At 30.3% G+C, this 5,768-nt stretch overlaps 1 pseudogene across 1 annotated transcript; it reads left to right on the plus strand.

The window, feature by feature from the left end:
* The first annotated feature begins 3,605 nt into the window (after positions 1–3,605).
* On the plus strand, positions 3,606–3,686 carry BDCG_16682 (annotated as a pseudogene). The gene has a single exon. The product of its transcript is annotated as a tRNA-OTHER (tRNA).
* Positions 3,687–5,768: the final 2,082 nt, after the last annotated feature.

The following is a 5,768-nucleotide window of genomic DNA, read 5'->3' on the forward strand; positions in this document are numbered from 1 at the left end:
CAAATTATATAAAAACTTATTAAGCTTTAGTACATGTTCTAATATAAATCAAATCTGTTAATAAATAGTTGATGTGACAGAGAAATAACTTTTATATCAGAGTAAAATATGCTTTTCAAAATATCTTATTCATGTGCAGCAATTTTCAACTCAGTCTGAATTAGTAAAGATTTACAATATGATCATACTTCAACAGTCTCAGTCTTAATTATCATAACTCAGTGAAGAAAATACTGATCTTTGCTCTTATATTTCACTGATAGATTGAAATTCAATTCAAATATTATATTCATATGAATATCAAGTTGATTCAGAACCTGAGTAATTGAGATATATTTCATCTCATCTTTTATTGTGATTAATTCAAATAAGATAAATGACAGATTCAAGAATGATAATTTTTATACTATCTGAGAAGTATTATAAATGACTTCTTAAACTTTTAGAACTATTATATAAGGCCTCATTTTCATGTCTGAAAATCAGTGATCACATTCAATAAAATACACTCTCTCAATATGAGATATATTATTCAACTCTGATTTGCAGTAGCATTTGAGATTCCCACATTAATATCAAATAAAATCAGAAGAAAAAAGAGGTTTATTTATTAATGAATATTATGTGAAGTTGCTGAAACAATATTTGATAGAGCTCTCTTAACTGTGAGATTGTCATAACTCAGTGAGATTGTTGATAAGTTCTGTCATTTCTATATACATTCATCACTGGAAATTTGAGGATTTGAGAAGAGCAGATATTAATGAAATTGAATTTTAAAAGTAGAGTGATCTCATGAAGAATATAGTGAGATTTTTCTGAGCAGAACTCAGAGTTGATATTTATATTAATGACACTATTGAAATTGATGTTTTCTTAACTGACAAAATCAGAAATTGTGCTCTGTATTACTTTTTCAGAGTTGATAGATCTTCAGAGAGCAGACTTATCAGTGATGTATTCTTCAATAAACACAGAATTTGTAGCAGTGATTGATAGTTTTTTCAGGAAATATCTGACTCTTCAGCTCAGAGTCTCATTGTCAGAATAAATGAATTTATATCAAAGTTACTGTATTTATAAGCTATATCAATTGCTGAATCAGAATCAATAATTTTATTGATAGAATAGAGAAGAGTAGCAGTAATATCTTTGATAGCAGTATCTTTTATAGTAATATCTTCAATAACTGACTTATCAGAATCTTCTTAATCATCATTTTCTAAGATATTTTCTGAGATATTCTTCTCAGCATCTGCTTTCAAAAGCCACTCTATATACTTAATATTATCAGTGGCATTCTTGTTATATGACTCTATCTTTAGACAATGTTAGTTTTTATAATAATAAGACATTAAAAGTGATAAATGTACTGAGAATAGCAATGCTTCTTCATCAGAAACATCATTGTCAGAGTCACTGTCAGTGAAATTCTCTGCTGTTTCTTTGAAAAGAGAACTCTGAGATTGAAATTCTGATTGATTATTCTCAGAATCTTGTCTAGAGACAGATAGCAGATATTATTTCAGATTTCAATTAAACAGACATGACATTTTACTTTCTGATATGATTTGTAAAAACAAGTTATGTAGTTGAAAAGATATGAATGAAGTGAGTGAGTAATCTTTGAGATAAAATAAAGAGATGAGATTGAATTACTGAAAAGAAATATATTAATAAGAGCTGCAATCAGTGACAATCTACATTAATTTAATATTAACAATCAAACTACTTTCTTTGTTTCAAAATTATATTCCTGCAATTTGTCAAAATTCATATCACAAATTTATCAGAGTTTCATTAAGATTCTGAAAATGAATATTATCATGGATTCTGCTCTACTAGATCTCTTTGAACTCTCTCATCTGATAGATTTAATGAGACAAATCGCCGATTTCAAAAGAAATCTGATATTGACATATCTGAACATAGAATAAATATAATGACAGCAATGATGAATATCAGTCAGATGAGAAGAAGTTAAACTCATTACTGATATCAAGCAGTTCATTAAAAAGATGTCACTGAACCTGGCATCTGAATGCAGAAATGTATGAGAAGGAAATTCAGCTAACAGAGCAGTGTCTGTGTCTGAAGATAAAATGAATATATTTTCTTTCTTTTAACAAAGATAATTTTAATTGAACAGTTGTAAGTGTGATAAAAATAAAGAATAAAACATCAAACATCTTTTCATTCAGCAGAACAATGATGCTGAATGTAATTAAAATATGAAAGTTCTGAACTCTCAAAGAAATGAAGACAAGTAGTATTAGATTTTAGCAAATACATCAACTTTTCAGTGAGATATTAAAATTTTTTTAATCAACTTAGCTAATCATTTATTAATATAGAATCATGTTCAATGAAAGAAGATAAAGAGCAGAGAAAGTTCAGTAGTAATTAAATTATATAACTAATATGAAGAATCAATCATCTTTGAATACTTCTGTGATTCATTTATTACTGAAAAGTTCTTTCTGGTTTTTTACTGAGTGTGAGAAATTATCAACTTTGATTGATTCTCTGAGTGAGAACAATGATATATGAAATGTAAGTTGAATATTCATTAGTTAAAGATATTGAATTGAAAACTTCAAATTGAAAAACTAGAAACTGATTCTGAAAAATAGAGATATATGTCAATCTTACAACTCAGGTTAAAATATTTGATAATACTGACACAAATAAAAATTCTGCTGCAGCTATATTATAATAATAAAATATTCTAACATTCTAAGATCTGATGAATGATATTTCTGAATATCAGTAAATTATCAGAGATGACTTTACTGAGATAATTCAGAATATCTTAACAGCAAAAAAGAGACATCTGATGAAAGATATATGAAAGAAGATGCAGAAAAAGATTAAATTTTCAGAGATACTTTCAGCAAAAGACAGATCAGTGATATAGAGATTTTCAACACAATCTATTTATATTTCAATATATTTAGTTTTCTATGAGTTTTATATATAAATTAGTTAATATATGCCTTAATACACATAATTAGAATATACCTGTCTTGATATTTGTCAAAGAAAGTTGTCATATTCTCTATCTTATAATTTGTATAGTTATGACTGTGAAGAATTCACTGATTTCACTGCATCAGAAAATCTTGAATTCTGTAGATATATTTCTAACAGTGTATTGAACACTTGTTTCTAGTTAATAGAAATGATTTTATATTTAAAATAGCTGTAATTCAATCAGTAATAGCCTGTGCAGAAAGTATTAAGATATGAATGAAATTCATCAGATATGCTGATTACAATCAGAGATAAAATATGAAAGTATTTACATTTATTACATGATAATCTGCAAAGATGAATCAATAATATATATAAAGACTTATATTTTTCTTTTCCTTCTTTTCTTCTTTCTTCTTCTTGCAATAATAATACACTGTAAAGATCATTTTCAGCTCATTCAGCTCACTCTGTTCTTCTTTATTTCTTAGTCTGATTAGTATTCTGTCAGTTGCAATAGAAAGCTTTTAATCAGAAAAGTTCTAATCAAGATATCTTATCTGTGTAGTATATCAAGAACATCAGCAATTCATTGCATCAGCATCAATCATAGTAATAACAATAACAGCAGAGCCAGCGTGGCTCAGTTGGTAAGACTGGTAACCAAGGCCGCACACATTAGGGGTGCGTGGGTTCGAATCTCACTGCTGGCACCTGCCACTTCTTACCCATGAAAGCCCCCATGTAATAGAGGCTGAGCCTAATTAGTAAGGCTTGGTGCGGGGTAGAACTCTCTACTGCAAGCCAAGCCACTAGTTAAGCGAGATCCTGCGAACACTCACCAGAGCTGACATGAGGTGTCAATGTCCCACTATTCTACTGTGCACCCGTCAAGGTTCTAACAATATAGAGCCAAGCCTAATGTAGTGGTTATACACTACTTAAGCAAGTCCCTAACTAGAGCTGTCATCGGAGCTTAGCTCTCCCCCAAATACAGAGAATGATTTTGAAAACCACTCAACTAGCAGGCCTAGACACGCATCTAGGCCCTAGACAGGGCACCCTGATAGGCTCGAGCCTGCAAGCTCACTGCCAAGCCCTAATACTGGCAGGAAGAACTGCAGTCATCAAGCCTATGATTAGTCCCTAACACAGGGCGAGGCCATGACAGCTGATTGGTAGGCCTATGGGCATCTAATGAGGCCGAGATCAGCAACCGGAAGCTTGGTGTGTACACCATCAAGTGAGTGATGACAGCCACTAACTAACACCCCTGGAAATTAGTGGCTGGCCCGAGAGGATGGACACGGTGGTCAGTTAATTATAGAGGGTTAAATGTAATTAGCTTAAGGTGCATTCTGCGGGTGGCTAGCGCCCGTAGTCACATTCAACAAAGAACTGTCAAGGCAGAAAGACTATTGAATAACATAATCAGACTATTAAATACAGAGAGAAGTCTATTCTTCCAGACTATGAGACAGTTATATATAGCCTGTATTACATCAGTAGCTGATTATGGAGTTCAAGTTTAGTGAAATAATCAAGAGAATTTCACTGAACTCTTTTAAAGTCTGTAAAACAGAGTCTTGAGAAGAATTCTGAGAGCATTCAAATCATCTTCTATTAAAGCAATGAAAATTGAAGCTTTAATTTCTTCTTCTACTATTAGATTTGAAACAGTCTGTATGAACTATGCTCTGAGAGTTGTAAAGATGAGCTTAAATTATATAATCAGAGAAAGAGTCTCTTCTTCATTTTCATCAATTAACTCTGAAAATGAACTGAATTGAAATAGATTTCTTGATTGAAATGAAAATAATTCTTCAAAGAAAATGTCTTCTCAACTGTACAGACTATGCTCTCTGATCAAAAATCAATTTTCTTCTTTAAATATTGAAAAAGTTGATCATGAGAAGTTATCTCTCTGGAGAAAAAAGCTTGAATCTCTTATAAACTTATAAATAAGTGAACTATTAAAAGAGAAAGAATATGAACAGCATTTGAAGAGAATTTCTACAATCAATGTAAAAGACTCTATTCTGATTTATTCAGATGACTTAAAAAATGAGAACTTGAATAGATTAGATGCAGACATTGCTTTTACTGAAGATAATATTAATTTTATCTCAGATTTCTGAAACCTAGGCTCTGAATGTGAAGTCTTTGATGCTGAACTATTTGTAATAGTGAAAGCTTTCAAACTCATTGAAATAAAATCTTATAAAAGAGAAAATTGTTTAAAAGAGATATGAATATTCTCTGATAGTTAAGCTGCTTTAAAAAGACTTAGAAATAGTCAGATTTATAATGATTAAATGAATCTTGAACTGATCTTAAACTCTGTTTTAAAAATTCAAAAGAGAAGAACATTAAAGCTGAGAATTCATCTGCACTGAGTTCCTGCTCATATGAATATTCATGACAATGAATTGACTGATTCAGCTGTAAAAAAGAGTGTAGAATTAAGCAGATCTATTCAAAAAATTGTGTTCTGATCTTTTATAAAGAGAAAAATAAAAGAATCTTGTTTAGATAAGTGAAATGAAAGCTGGCAGAAATAAAAGAAGAGTATACATTATTCAAGATTTGAAATAAAACCCAAGTGGAAATCTTGTTCAATTAAATGTAAAAAGAAAATATTCTCATCTATAATACAGCTGAAACTAGAACATGGCTATTTCAAATCTTATATACAAAGATTTGATGATAGATTTGACTCAATAGAATGCTCATTCTGCAATACAAATGAGAATTCTGAGCATATTATAATGCACTGTGCATTATACAATAGTCTC

This window comes from Blastomyces dermatitidis (assembly GCF_000003525.1).
Source record: "Blastomyces dermatitidis ER-3 genomic scaffold supercont1.3, whole genome shotgun sequence".
NCBI classification, from domain to species: domain Eukaryota; kingdom Fungi; phylum Ascomycota; class Eurotiomycetes; order Onygenales; family Ajellomycetaceae; genus Blastomyces; species Blastomyces dermatitidis.